The 16341-nt window shown below is 38.4% G+C and overlaps 1 long non-coding RNA gene across 1 annotated transcript in view; it reads right to left on the bottom strand.

Moving 5' to 3' along the window:
* Positions 1-12505, bottom strand: part of LOC134516916 (uncharacterized) — a 145498-nt gene extending 132993 nt beyond the window's left edge. Inside the window, exon 1 of the long non-coding RNA XR_010071494.1 lies at positions 12395-12505. This is a non-coding gene — a long non-coding RNA (uncharacterized LOC134516916). The remainder of the gene's footprint in view (positions 1-12394) is intronic.
* Positions 12506-16341: the final 3836 nt, after the last annotated feature.

Here is a 16341-nt window from a genome sequence, read left to right as displayed (position 1 = left end):
TCAAGTTATTTTTGATCTTTTTACCCCATGAAGAGATGTTTCTGTTTAGAAAGTTTTGTATAAAATACCCACTATTACTCTACCTTTTATCCTAAAGCGGTTCTCTGCAGTTTAGTTAGACCCAATCCTTTCTGTTTAACTGTGTATCCAGTTAGAGTACAAATAAACCATATAAGTTTTTTGTGACAAAGTATTATTTAAATCATGAAAGACAAATATCAATCACATCCTAATCACAATGTATAGCTGTTTATATGCTATTCTAAAGAGCATCTCTCTTAAAAGATATTAAATAGCCAGCGTTTCTAAATTTCAGTGTTATTTCCAGAGAATTTATGAAAACAGAGGATAATTCAATTGACCCCGACTGACACTTCTTAGATTCCAACAATATGTTTCTTAATAAAACCAGTGAATACTTTATTTTCTCAAGTATAAGACCAAAAGGTTTACAACAGAATAAAATATTGGAATGACCCTACAGGAATATTACCAAAGGCATTCTAATTTATTGCCTCTGTAGATATCTTCTGAGATATTCTTTGTGTAGTACTTCTACATTCCAGAGGTCAAAGATTACTATGCTATGCCTTTTTCAGCCTCCAGAAAGGAGGCTTTGGAAAGCATTTAGTAGTGGATAAAGAGCATCAACATTATGGCGTTTTTGTTTCCATCATGCATTTGCAGCATTATCTACACAAATACAGTTGGGAAAACAGCACTGTACAGTTTTACAGCAGTAAAGTTAGTAAAAAGCCACCAAGTCTTCATCATACATAGAATGTTATTGGTGGTATTGAGCCCTTCTCTCTGGTAACAGTATATTCTCCAAGCAGAAACACCTACATGTTTGCTCTCTATTTAGCTACTTGTGGGATGTAGAGTTTTAGTGAAAGGGAATCAGAAATTAACGTGTGGCCTCCCAGTTCCCAATAGACTGAGTTATCTAGTGCAGCCTTGATTAAAATTATGGTAACTAAACAATTTTGGTTTTCCTTTACTTCTCATGCATTATCAAGTTTTCCACCATCAATGACATTTAACGTTTACATCAAATGGAAAGAAGCTCTGCTTTGATATATTCTCGTGACGAGTTGCAAGCCAAAAGAATTGATCAGGAATAACCTAAAACAGAATTTGTCCAGACTGTGCAATACTTTCCGCATCCTAAAAGCTTTATTTGCTGGTAAGGACAGATGCTCTGGAGACAGAATTATTTCAACACAAAAGAAACATGGTTTACAGATAACATGCCTAGTCGACCATTCCTTACAAGTCACCTTTCCCTCTATCCTCACCTTCAAGAACACTGCCACATGATTAGCAGGCAAAACCACTGCTTCAAAGTCAAAACACCATATTTAAGAGTATGAAGCTACTAGTAAGTAATTTTAATAGTTTCCTTCAGCAACTACATAATTAATATATCCCTTTGAGGGAGCCCTAAAACTTTATAAAGTAAATTAAAAGAATTCGATGTTTAAACATATCCTAAAAGCAGGAAGAATAGTAATTTGTTTTAATCATATGCCTGATCTTCAGTACAGTTTTATAAAATGATGATCTGCTTTAGAGTCCACCACAACACACACATTTTAAAGGACTAGCATTACAGAGACAGGAAGGCCTTATTGGCAAATGGCACTAACCAGGAACAGAAGCATACCATATAAATCAGCATGTCCTCAGGCTACTAATTTTTCGATGAATTAAAGGGAAACTTTTTTATTCATACATTTTTGGCTTTGGGCAGTTTGCCATTAAAAATAGAACCAATGAATCAGTAAAATTTATGTCCCACAATCTGCATGACATTCATGATAAATCTGTCCTCTCTCTTCCTGCCAGATCCTTTAACACCACTGCACGTGTCAACTTTGTAGATGACTGACACAACCAAAGACAAATGGGAATTTTTTTATATCTGTGTTCTAGATAAGATACACTGATCAAAGGCCTTTCTTGTTGTCTAACAGTAATTAAGTTCTGATTGCTTGACTTGCACCAATGAAAATTACAGGAAATTTCACATCCCTTTTCTAACTAAAACTTTCACAGTGCCCTCATTATTCTGAGCTATTTTCAGAACAAACTACCCATGAGGAAGGAATTCTCTTCTAGTCAAAACCCTCCAAACTGAAACTAGGTCTTGGTCCTGTTACTTTATCCAAAATTTATTTTAATTATGAAGGATCTTCAACAAGTCATTTACTCACTCTGCACTTGTCTTCTTGGGTTTAACCCATTTAACATGGAAAAAAATATTTCAAAGCTGTCTTATCCATGAGAAAACATACCAAATTTCTTTTGAGACATGAAGACCACATCATACATATGTAATTAATTACAAATTACCACAATCACCTCTCCATGGAAAAGAACGTGCCACTTTCAACTCTTAAGAATTTGGGAAGGTCTCTGGTAGCTGGAAGCCATTTTTTCCACATCCTTTTTTGTTTCTTCTGTGATTCAATTTAAGGGGACAGCACAGAAAAAGAGTGCGGTTCTACTAGAGTATTGCTATTCATCCTCTACTGGATGTAACTTTGTCCATCAACCAACATGTTAACAAATTTCCCCATCATTGCGCATACAGTCACAAAGTCTATTTATATTAGAACATTAGGCACCAGATCCTATTTATTTATACAAAACTTGCCAGAGCAAGATGCTATCTCTTGTTTGGGTCCTCTACAGGTTGCTGTAAGAAGAAAATTTGTAATTTCTATTTAATCTAGAAAGCATTTTTGATTCCTTCCTAAACAACACACTGTAGAATCAAAAGATTCAAGATTATTTCTTTATTTGAAGCTTGCATGTAGTAATGCATAAAGGACATAAAATTGTAGAAAGGAAACATGCAAGAAGAGCAAAAGAGCAGAAACCCATGCCAAGAATGTCAGTATGAAATAAGTCTTCAAACATCAGTAAACCTCAGAGTCAAATTCTGCTTCCAAGGTTTATTACCAAGTATAGAAGTGGGAAGTAATGAAAATACTCATAAATGATGAAGTTGGATAATTTTTGTGTCCCTGTGGGGTTTTTTTATTTTTTTTTAATTAAAATCTGTTATCAAACTGGATCCCTTAGCCTGTTAAATTTGTTTTAAAACCTGCTTTAGACCTGATACAGCTTAGCAAAACAGCAAGAAGTTAACAGGTATTTTTTTGTCAGATTTTTCTGCATCTACTTTCTTCAGATGCAATAATCACAGACAATTTAACCAAGGGCTGCTGTATAACCCGGCTCTCAACTCTGTACTAGCTTTAGAATACACTTAATGTAACAACATAAATTACATGCATCCTCCCACAGTCAGCATTAGAAAAGGGAAAGTACACATCTTCATCAGTATTTTTACTATACTGAACTAGATGAAGAGGGAGTTTTTTAACAATTGCCCTTTGAGACATGCCTATATTGCAACTATCATCACAGTCTGAGCGATAGAAGAGAGAAAGCCTATGACAGATCTCAGTAAGACCAGGGATTGTTTGAGATTATTCTTACACAAGATGGATCTAGAAATGCAGCCCATTCCATAAACCAGTTAAATCCTTGTCATCAGAAGCTAGAAAAAGTAAATCAAAACTAATGGCTCCAAAGCATTTTCTAACATGCCATACAGAAAGAGAGCAAAATGTCTCAAAAATGCATAATAAATTTCTGATAGCTGATATCCAAACTCCAGATTTTTTAGCTTGCTGTCTAGGCTAATATACAGTTGCCTATTGCCAATGACCAAAGAATACATTGGCAAAAAATTAAATATTGCAGAAAATGTCAAATAAAAAAATGAAAATTAAACTGAAGTGCTTCCATTAAAAAAGAATTTTGCAAATGAGCACAGAAAAGTGTCTTGTATGATAATGATCCAGATGGAAATCAGCCGAAATAGCTTGACTATATGAATAAATTTCATGTAAATGTTATCCTAAAGAACAATTTTGCAAATATTGTGCTTAATGTTAGACCTTTATAAACAGCTGCAAGATGAAAGAACAGAACTAATATTCGAAGGAAAAAACTAGCATGTATCAAGTGATTAAATACAATAGTGTATAAATTAAATGGGCTCCTTTATTAAGCTTTATGTTTCAAAATAAATTCCCTAATAGAAAAACCTACCAAAAAATCTAATCACTTTGTTAGGTGATCACACAGTGTTACTATGATCACTTAGGCACTCACTCAAGAATTAGCACAATAAATTAATACTTAACAATATTCATTACTCCACTGGGCTCACAAAATATTTCAGATCTAGGAATTAAAGACTAACAAATTTACCATCAAAATAACGATGCATCATCAATGATGAATTAGAGCTACCCTGAAACATGGGACAGTATTTTACAATCCTTTTCTGCAGCAGCAAGATATCACACACATTCAGCTCTTCTAAGTTTGCTACTTAATAGTAACCCTTTAGTTGTGGATTCCTGTACAAGGCAAAGTGGAAATAAACAGTTAATCACTTCATTTTCAGAATCCTGACAACTATCAGAATTACAGGGTGGCTTCAGAATAAGGCTTAATGAATCAACTTATCAAATCCTCCATCTTGTGGAGTTTGGATTTTATTATATTCCCCCCCAAAAATATAGATATGCATTTAACAAATTCTCTTTAGTAGCTGTTGTGTTGGTAGGTACATACTAGGTGAGATACTCAGACACTGTATTTACTGGCTATCATTATTTCTTAATTGCAGCACTACTAAAGTTGAAGGAGCTCTTAATTCATGGTCTCACATGAAATTGCACTATTTTACATTACTAAATAATCAACCAGTCTACAGCAAATATTTTTTAACTGTGCAGTTACAATACTGTAATTTTGAGATAGTGAGTGCACAAAACTCTTTAGATCTCATAGATATTTAGTCTTACAATATCCACTTTCAGAAATCACAGCCTTCATCCCCAGCCTGGATACTGAACTCTTAATATTTGATCAGCAGTCAAAGCTTTTCCTGCCCTAGCACAATGACCTGTTCACATTCATATACAGCTGCCAATATGTTTCTTTTTAATAAATTCCTTTAGTTTAATACATATGTTAAACATTTGGTTTGTGACAACAATGCTACACTACTCAGCACCATTTACCTCTGCAGTCACAAAAGACAACTCGAGACGCTGCCAGAGATCATTAATCACCTGTCCAGAGGTGTGCAGGACCCTTACTTCATTTCTGTTTATGCTAAACTCTGCCTGTCTGGCAGTAGTTAACCCCCTTAATAGAGTAAATGTTAAAATGTACTCATTTTACCGTTAGGTTATAGGGACGAAAGGGATTGCATAAAAGTAGCAGCTATTCCCAGAGCTGCTTCTTCACCACATTATGTCTGGTTTATGACTGTGTAGCATCCTTGACATCAAAATGGAGAATCAGACACTACCTTCTTCATCTCCCAATAGCTGCTTTAAGTAGAACTCAGTATATTAATAATAACTACCTGGTAATATCGTTCATCAGCTATATGCCATAATTTTCAAAGCAGTGCACACATTAAGCAATTAATTCTCAAAACAGCTTTATGTGACAAACAATTTTTATCTCCTTTTTAAAGACAGAGCTGTAGATATGAAGCTAAATGATACTCCCATGAAACATCATTTAGAAGTAAGATTAGACCTCAACAAGCCATGAATATGACAGTACACTCATGCTTTCATCTTCTGCCAATAAAACACAAAGCTTTCAAGGTAAGATTTTTAATACAACTATGTTAAAAGACGTATACATTGCAAGAAAAATAAAACAGAAAATGAACAGATTGATTAGCTCAACATTTTATACTTTCACATCATGATGGGAACCTTGGGCTATGTTTTGGCCTTTTACATAGCAGAAATAAACCACCACCAAGATTTCCCAAGTATTCATTACAATATTCACTCCCAAAGTGACAAGTTCCATGGAAACCGCCACAATGCATTTAGTTTTCAGCTTCACTCCTTAGTCATTCTAGTATGAGAGTCCTAATTTCTAAGAACATAAGGATTTGTAAGCTATCTGAATGAGAATACCAAAATATTTTCACTACTATGAATAGTAAACTTGCTCTGTGAATCTGTATTACCTGAAGGATGTTTTGATGGTTTTTGGCTAGTCTAAGGGGAAGAGGAACATTGATCTGAGTGAAGCTAAGATAACTTAGTTACCATAGCAATACCCTTCCAGGAGCAAGGCTTTGTTTGAAGTTGTTCCAGGTTTTGCTCTTTTTCACCAGATGCTCCTCCAGCAGTGCCAGAGTGAACAAAGTTTGGTTTCACATGTGTCAAATATTTGACAGATGCTTCAGTATTTCTCTTCTAGAATTGATGGCCAGTTATAGTCTTGCATTTCACCTCTATTTACAGGAGGCAAGCAGTTGGTGTTAGCTATATTTTTTGTGTACATACCATGCAAAAAATAATCAACTTGCTACAGTTTCTTGGTTCAGGGTTGCAAGTTTCCCACCTGCTTCATTTGCAGATGGAGCTCCACGGTCAGGCCAACTAAAACAAGGGTTTACAATCTAGGATGTTTTGTGATTGTTTGGTTTTTTTGGTGTCTTTTTTTTCCCCTGATCCCAACGTTATAAACCATGCTTTAAAGTGGAGCTCTACTATTTGTACATCTCAAGTCACCAAAAAGGGAGTCCAGTGACTTTAAACATGTGACTCCTGACACATAGCCAGGCTTCCATAACCACTAACTCCAGCGATCTCCATTACTGGCTATGACCACGACTACCTTGTTTTTCTCTTCTGTAATATTCCTGTAGCAGACGATGAGAACTTCAGTCTTCATTGCTCACAGGAACAGAAAGAAGTTGAGGACAAAGCCAAATAAATTACAATGGACAACACAAAAATTGAAATAGACAAGTTTGGCTCATCAGTGGTATGCAGAATCTAACATATAAATCTTACAGTCTTTTAAAAACAACTCTCAATTAAGGAATTCTGTGTTCATGAGGTGCATATTTAGACAGATCTCAAAGTCTTATTGTGTGTATAGGTAAGTGTAATTAAAAAAAAAAGACATAGAGAATGTATGCAATACATTAAAGAGATTCATATTGAAATGTAAAAAATAACTGGCTGTCTTAGCAAGATCTGTTCAGTGTACCATAGTAAATAAAGGAGGCTGAATAGAGGGCTCAGATTGTTCTCAATGTAAGCTATTTACCACAAGAAATAAGAAAATACCCCATGAAGATAGGGGGCTAAACAAATATAACAATCATTCCTGCTGAACTGTGTTGCCGCTAAACTGTTAAACAAAAGGAGAAAAACTAAAAGGACAGTTCAGGAGACAAGAATGAGGATGCACAGAACAATCCTAGGCACGAGGTAATTTAGACTGGATGAAGGCCAAATACTGTCATTTTTTTTCCACAACTTCCTAACTATACATTTCAAACTTGCTCAGTTTACTCTGTGAGCACACAAAAACTAAATCAAGTCTCTGGAGACCACTATGCATGGGGTAAAGTTATATTTTGTTTTAAATGAAATAAAACCTCCCAGACATCTGTCATTCCACTCCATACCCAAAGTTCTGTTGTGTCCTTCAAAACAGCTAGATAACAGTCCCAGAGGTCAGCAGCACAACTTGTTTGCTTTCAGTAAGAGCACAGCATCCCTGTTTTGATGCTGTCTGCCAATTCCAGGTTATTGCATTTGGTGTGTGATGGTACAGGCTATTATCCTCCAGCAAAAAGTTCAACTTGGGGCCACGAATTACAGAAACAACTTCAAATTTCAGGTTACACACCTGGCTGTGAATGTTATTCTCACTATGAACTTCTACTACCAGTGGTTATCAGCATTTTCAAAGAGCTTTGAAATACTGTACTCTCATCCAAACAGATAAACGTGCCTTTCTCGGACACATGAGGTATTATCCATCCTATTCACATTATTCCTTATCTTCTACCACATGCATCTGAACACAGCTACACAGTTTAGAACTTCTGTAAAGATACACTGAAAGGACACAGGATTACCTTTTAATATGGAAAAAATGCATGAATGGGGTATTCAGGAAGAAATGAAATACAGTAGATGAGCATTTGATGGTGCTACTCTGCCCATCTCTAAACCTGTCTTCTTCAGCTTCAAATGCAGTGGGCAACCACTTTCCTGATTATTCAGCAAAAGAGAAGGTTGCCCATCTCATTATCCATTCACACAACATGAAGGAAAAAGAAACAGGTTTTGGAACCTTAAAATATTAAGAAGAATGCTTATGGGTAGTCCAATAGCACTAGGAAAAGTCCAAGAAAAACGAAGCTAGGAAACTCGACGCAAATTTCTTCCAAACACCTGTTAGCAATGCTAAGTATTTCTCTAGGTAAGTCCTCTTGAAACAAATAAGCTGTGATGTTTGGTTGGTTTATTAAAGAAGAAAGCAACCAGAAGCTCTGTAAAGTTAGGTCAAGTTATCTTTTCCTACTTTACCTGGCACATTGTTAAAAGACAACAGTTCCAGCTAAATTAGCAAAACACAATGTAAGCCCTGTTCTTCACGCCGTTAAGAGTGCTGCTGGACAGGCTTAACTGTCCTTGTCCACAGCCTCTAACGCAGCTGTGCAGAGCAAGGAGACTGTAAGATTGGAATTGTACTGAAAACAGTTAGCTCTCTTCAAAGGCTTTGTGGAGCTTAGGCACAAGGGTATGTCTATGGCTCTTTTACTCTTTGCTTAAAGTCTCTGGCTGAAATAGCAACATGTCCAGCAGCAGAGGCTGAGAACAATTCTCAAGCCTTTGGGATGCCTTTTTCGTAATGACACCAGTTGTGTCCTCTCTACAGTGAAGTAAACTGTACTCTAACAAGATTTCAGTGATATGATCTATATCCAAATATCGCGTGACTGAGCAGCTGCCGTACTAATGTTGATGTCAATGAAATGAAATCAGAGATGCTACACAAAAATCACAATTCATTTGAAAAGAACTGTTTTAAAACAATCCTTAATTTATAAATATAAATGCAGCTGTAGAAATGCAAAGATGTCTACCCTATAAAACTTATTTCCTTACATAAATATGCTACACAATATAGGACACTTTGGAGTATTGCGGAGAAAATCCTAGTTCCTAATTAACAAAGCAAACAAAACAGACTTGAAAATTAAAATGGATTAAAAAGGCCAGTACCAGATAGAGTCAAATACAGGCATTACACAGTGAGGTGAATTTATTAATGACTATCAGAATATTTTTCTCCCTTGTCTAAATGACAGCTGCACCTAATCTGCCTAAAATATCTTCAGTGTAGCATAGTACAATGGAATGGAAGTAGGTCAAAGGACAGAGCCAGCAACTTGCTAATAACAAGCTTCAACAATAGCCAGAAGTGCCAGGTCAACTCGATTTTGACCCTAACATTTTGGTTTCTGAACTGACCCAGAAAGCTTTTCAGAATTTAAACAGTTGATCATGCTCCAGTTCAATGACCATATCATATGAAACTTCATATGTAGGGGGGAAACTGATACAGAGATGAAATATTAATCAATTTGTGTCAGCAGAGGAGAGCATAATATGGAAAGAGAAGGCTAGAAAGCATTCACCAATGCTACAAACTGATCCTCCCCCCTGCTTGTTTACCAGTTACACCCCATGAGTACTTCCCTTCAAGGTTTTTCAGTGGAGCCACTTTTCACAGTTCTTTATGGGTTCTTTTGGAGAATTATTCATTCAGGGAAGAGAAATCATCATCATCAATCATAAATTTGTCTCATTTCCTCATAAATGAGACAATGCCAGGTAGGTGATCATTCAAAAGAAAAAGTTGATGGAACCATATCTGTAACACCACCCCTGAGTACTCCAACACTTACTGTCATCCCATTTCCTTCTCTGAAGCTTGCTAAAGCAATACTGCAGTGCTACAACACACCAGAAAACCAATTGTTTAATAAGTCTCATTTATAGCAATTTCGTTGCCCTCCTCACCTCTTACTTTACCATCCTTCTCCAGAGGATTCAAAGTGTTTCATGTACACAGATATAATAAAGATAGAAACTTCACAGTGAAGGTAGGTTTGTTGTTTTTTTACAGTCAGATTATCGACATGATAGTTAGACACTTTCATAAAACAAAACAGAAGTCCATAGAAGTTTCAAGAAAAACCCTTAGAAATTAAGTTTTGAACAGCTCTAGTTAACACTTCCAACCAAACTGCAAACCTCAACTTTTAAAGCAAGAGCTCTCTTTGACCCTGCTGTCATACTCTGTTCTGTTTTGCTTTTCAGTTTTCCCACTCAGAAACCAAATATTTTGTATTTTATTATTTGCGTGAAAGAGACCTTATCTTATCTGTTAAGGTATTTATTTTTGTTAAAAATGCTGGAAAAAAGCTATGCATAAGACAACACAGTAAGTAAATCTTATTTGTCAAGTTATATACCTGCTTCAGAAAATTGCACCTCTTCCCACAAAACTAGTGTTCTAGGACTAATTTCTACATAGCAGTTAGGAAGCAGTTTCTAAGTCACACTCATTGAGTTCAATACAAGAAACGGCTTAATATGAGGGGAAGAAATAAAGGAACACAACCCTATCAATTCCTTACTATTATTTGCTAAAGTTACAATAAAGGGATGTTAAAAAAAAATAAATTTCCATAATGCTTCAATCATTTTCTCAGTAACGCTGAATCAAGCTTGGCACAGTGACACAGAACAGTTGGGGAAAAACTTCATTATTCATTTTTAGTCATGAAGCAAACAGTACAACAAAGAGCAGAAACTTGAAAAAAAAAAAAACCCAAACAAAAAAGTTGACACCGAATCACAACAGGCATACAAATTAATTCCAAGCAGTAGGACCAACAAGAAATGTTCATATGATTATGCGTTATGTGGGCCCCAAAAGAACCCCCTCACAAGTCACATACACGCCCCAATGAAATGCTAAAGATACTCCTAACCCTTCCACGTCAGCATTTCCTTTCCATACCACTTTTACTTTAAGTGGTCTTGTGTATGTGTGAAGAGCTGGGTGTCAGCTTATCAACAATACTCCATTCCTGATACAATCTGCACTGGGGACCTATAAAGAGATTTTATGTATTGCCTAGAGACTTTAAAATACGATAAGTAGATGAAACTACAAGCTGCAGATTAGCTAGTGCTATTAAAAAGGAAAGTCATCCCGAGGGATAAGTTTTGCACAGAAATGTTTAGCAAGTTTCTGTTTCTTTTTCAGCTGAAGCCAGATCCAGCAAATCCCTGACACTAGGATAATTGGGATATAGGAAAGTTTCATTAGAATGACAATCCGAGAGTGCTTTGTTAAAATACAAAACTCTATTTGCATTTGCTGCTCAAAACAGTATTGAAAATAGACCAGATGTTACTTTCATATTCAAAATTTGAAGACTTTTTTGAAGTAGCCACACACTAGGATAAAAGCTCACAAAATAAAACAAGAAAAACAAAGAAAAAACTCCCTTTCACCACCTGACAAAACAAAAATGTTCCTATTTGCAATTTATGCTAGGCAACACATACAATGAAATTACGCAATAGGGAAGACTCTTGTCTGCCAGAGCATCCAAAATCATTGTTGGTACTGTAGAAAGAATTGCACTGAGTAAACAGCAGCTTACAAGGGACCACATGGGTACTCAAGCCCACTGCTCTTCCTTCACCCGCCCTCACCCACGTCCTGCTTAGCAGGGCCAGCCAGACTTTTCTTCACCCGCTAGTAGGCACAATGCCCACAGAATGCACCCAACAGCCCAAAACAAAGAGAAGGCCAAAAGAGCTATGATATGCCTAAGGAGTAAGGCAGGCAAACTTATGGGCTGTACCAGTGCCCGGGCTTTTGAAAATGCAGGGAGTATGCTAAAGATAACTACTGTGCAGTTCTGACACAAGACAGCAAAGCAACAACAAAAAACTCAAAAGAGAATTTTTTTTGAGAGCCCCAACCATAACATTCCAGAGGAAAAAAAAAAAGGAAAAAACCAACAACAACAAAACAAAAAAAACCCAAAAAATAAAACCCCACCAAACAAAAAAAAACCCTAACCCCAAACAAACAAACAAAAAAAGAAACACAAAAAACACCACAGCAAATTGGTTTTAATTCAACTCATATACAGGGGACAATGCCCAGGCAACACCTCAAACATTACCAAGGCACGATAAACTTTCAGTCATCACGAAGCCACGCTTAGAATCACCCTTCTTCAAAAGTTCATATTGCTGCCTCTAATTAAAGCTGCTGTTTGGCTTAATTAAGGCAGAAGCCCGCAAAGCGCCGCTCGCCGCGCAGCAGGGAGCACAACGCTGGCCGAAAGCCGGTGGGAGGAGCGGCCACCATGGCGGCCCGGCCCGGCCCACCCCCCCGCCCCGCCCCGCCCCGCCCCGCCCCGCCCTCGCACCTCTCACCGCCGCGGCCCCAGCCCAGCCGTCTCCTCGCAGGAATTATCGAGAAGCTCCAGCTGCCGCCGCGTCCGCGTCGTCGTCGTCGTCCGCGTCGTCCTCCTCCTCCTTCTTCTTCTCCTCCGCCTCCTCCGCCGCCCCGGCCCTGAGGGAGGGGGGAAGGCGACCGTTAGCCCGGCGGCGTTTGAATATCCCGCCGGCGTCACGTGGCCCGCGCGGCCATTAAGCGCTCTCTGCCCAACGGTCGCTCACAGAGGGCGACTCGGGGCTTATGCTGAGTGGGCCTGGGAGGGCAGCCCCTGAGGGTCTTCAAAGTTTTCTCTCAATGAGTAGCAATAAACGCTGAAAAAGCCCCGAGTTTTAAGCTGAACACGTTTTTTATGTTCCTGGTGTGGTCAGAAATACAGCTTTTTGTCAGCTTTTTTTAGTATGTGCTCGTAGCAGAGCTCTGGTTTCATTGTGTTCTGTGGTGAAACCGTGTTTTGTGAGGAGGTTATGGCGCGCTTTCTCTGGGGTTATGTGAGCAAGATGAACTGCATGGCATTTGAATGCTTTTAAAAGCCAAGCCAGTCATTTTATCAAAAGATAAAGCACGTGCAAAAGGCTGACTGGCTGAACGATAACAAAAATAGTACACGCAAAAGAGAGGAACCAGAGCCACGCCAACAAAAACTTCATGATAAAGTCAAAGAGGGTCTCACTGACAACCCTAACCCAAACATTAAGTAAAGCTTGAAAAATAGCAGAAATTGTTATGAATAAGAATCTGACCATAGAACTTTATGTTGTAAAATAGGAGACAGCAAAGTACAGAGCTGACTTCCCTGCTCAGACGCCCTGCGCCTCACAGCCTGCTGCCAGCAGGAGGGGGTGCTGCATTTCATGGGGCTCAGCAGTGAAGGTGCCAACATGACGGTGTTTCCTTGGCATTTACATTTTTTGTTCTTTCTTGCTTTGTTATTTCTATTGAAGTAGAGATCACTCCCCATGGAAGGGTATGGCATTCTCTAGGTATTAACAGGACAAGACTTAGGGCTGTGTGCAAGAGGAGTTCCCCTTTATGGCCTTTTTCCAATATTTAGGCGTCACTCTCAGACACAAAACCCACTGTCTAATGTTGATGCTTAAGTTTCCATTTGTAAAATTGCACAGGCTCTTAAGTTTTGCTGCTCTGCACACACTCAGCCATCAGTGGTGTGACAGCATAGATTTGCCTGGTGTCTAGTTTTCACTTAAAAGTTATGCCAACACTCACAAGAGAGGCTTTTCCCTGCCTGTTCCATTTGCTGGATGGATTCAGGGGTATGCGGATTGCACTGGCTCAGGAGCACAGAGTTAAAAGGGGCTTCCTGACCCCTAGGGTCCTGACTCCAAAGCCATTCATTAAAAATGCCACGATGTCTCTTGTAGACAGGTCCAGGCACCATCTCACAGCTGAGGAGAAGCAATAATTCCTTGTGCCCATTCACAAGGCCTACTCAAACATTCTGCAATTTCACACAGATGGAGCAGTAATAATAGTGTTGTGGGGCTAGTAACATCCCTATAAGAGCAGTGGCTTTACTAAATAAAGCTCCCAGGTGAGCCTCGTGTAAGATCATGACTCAATCTGTAGAGACGGGTAGAAAACAAACTTTAATACCTGCTCATGATCTGATGCAGAGAAAATTCCCATCTGGCTCCGTATCTGTGCTTGGCTTTACGCTAAGTGGATTAGCAAAACACCAACCAAACACATCTGAATTTCATGCTCTTTGCTCTTTCTGTCAGCTTACTAACACATGTTCTCCACAGAATTCAGATTTTCTCTTGTGTGAAAAACATAATACATCAAGTGCAGATTTCTGTGAATACCTTGCCAAAATCCTACCTGTAGCTGGAGCCAAACCCCAATGCTGCAGAGGTTAGTAGAAGTAATACCCCAAAGCCAAACAGTATATGAAAATAAAAAAAAAAAACACTATTTCTTTCTGATCTCCCACGAGTACATCACAAGAAACCTGGAGGCCTGAGATTAATACAGTATAAACACAGTGCAAATAAACAGTGTGATTGAGCCTTCTACCATAGTTCTGCAGATGCGCAAGTGGAGCAGAAAAACTAAACGTTACTAGGGCAGACTAAGGTGACAAAGATTTTATTGAAGAGGGCAATGTTTATGAGAAAAAGCTAGTAGCCCCACTTCTCTTACACTATCTTTTCCAATTTAAAAGATAAATCTTTTAAATTAAGTTGCTTTGATTAATCCAGCATCTGCTGGATTCAAATGCCATTATTTAATCATACAGAGGCAATTTCTCTAGATACAAAGCATCAGGCCCATCTCTGGGGCCAAGCTGTCTCAAGAAGTTTTGGGGATAGTCCAGTCATCAGAGTAAAGGAGAGAGGCCCTCCAGCCTCCTCCTACCCTGTTACAATGAAAGGATGGATAAAGAGGTAGCACCCTATACTTGAATTTTGCACCCATTCTTTACCCCTATGGACTGCACATGCAGGGAACAGGTGATAGATGTGCCAAGCATACAGCAAGAGCCATGGAGCCAGTACCGTGCAGATCAAAAGATGTCCCAGTATCCCATCCCAGCACTTGGGTGCCTTGCAGAAGCACCAGTCTTATGACCTTCGCTGAACATTAAGAGTGCCCCTAGACAAAATGTTTGCTAGTCTACTGGTTTGGTTGACCACAGTTTAGGAAGGCATCCAGGGAGTTAGACTTGAACGCCTTGAGTGACAGCCTTTTCCATGGTAGACATATTATTTGGCATACATTTCTCAGCTAGAAGAAGGGCCACTGTTTCAAGAGTTTATGAAATATTTCTAGACAATATATATGAAGTTTATCAGTATTTGTGTTGAAAGTTCTTGAAATGTGTTTATCTAGAAACAGTGTTTTCTTCCAGAAGCTTTGTGTTCAAACTACAGTGTACTGAGCTTGGGTTTGCATCAACGTATTCAGAACAAAGACATTCAGCTACTACAGCTTTTACTAACAGGAATTAGTAGACGTCAGCCCGACACCAGACTGACATCTGAATGAATCAGTGTGTTACATGAGATTGTTCAGCAGATGTTTTAGTGGCGCAACCATTAGTCAGAGATTACTTCCTTGTAATTCTCTGGTATTCCTAGAGGATTGATATCCAGTGTCACGTCACATAAGTTTCTGTTCTTTGCTCCTCTATGTTTGAGGGACTACATGTTGTGAACCACAACAAAATCTCCTAATACCTGTTTTTGGACATATAGACACCTTTTAATAGAATCACAAAAGGAAAACTAATTGACGTAACTTGAAAGAAAACAAACTCTCTCTGGCAACATTTGGAAATTTTTGACGTATGCTTCTGTTGGATAACACACTATCTTTAGACAACCACATTTTTGGAGCGGAAGAAGAGAGAGAACAGCCATCAGACTTCAAAGTATTTCTAATTTTTGGGATGAGGCACTGCATTAGGAAGCCTGTTGATCACTTTTATCATTAAATGCTTCATGAATATTGCTTCCTCTATTCTTGTAATCCATGCTTGTTTCTTTCTGAAAGCCTTCCCTTCAGCTGTTTACAATAGCACTGTGGCACTGAAAAAAAGGCTCAATTAGAGTTTGCCTATTCCTGAATAGTTGCTTTCATATGTTTCTATTCTTTGTGGGAGTCACTAAACACCTGCTTCTTTCTTTCTCCCCTGCCTCATTATTGTTATCTCTTCATTCTTCTTTCTGTTTTTTGTTTTTCGTCATAATTAACACCTTTCATCTCTCAAGTTGCGGAACTAAGGTGATGTATACCAGCTTTCCATAATTCACTCTGGATACATTATATCCATGGCCAATCCACACACTTTGTGTAGTACTTGGGACAAGCTAAAGTGGCTCCCACGCCCTATGCAGAAAGTGTATGTGAATCTTGGCAGATGCTGCTTTTCTCAGACAGGGAGAATCAAGGGGC

The sequence above is a fragment of the Chroicocephalus ridibundus genome, chromosome 6 (assembly GCF_963924245.1).
Source record: "Chroicocephalus ridibundus chromosome 6, bChrRid1.1, whole genome shotgun sequence".
Taxonomy (NCBI): Eukaryota; Metazoa; Chordata; class Aves; order Charadriiformes; family Laridae; genus Chroicocephalus; species Chroicocephalus ridibundus.
Note: the sequence above shows the minus strand (reverse complement) of the source record. Positions and strands in the feature narration are given on the sequence as shown.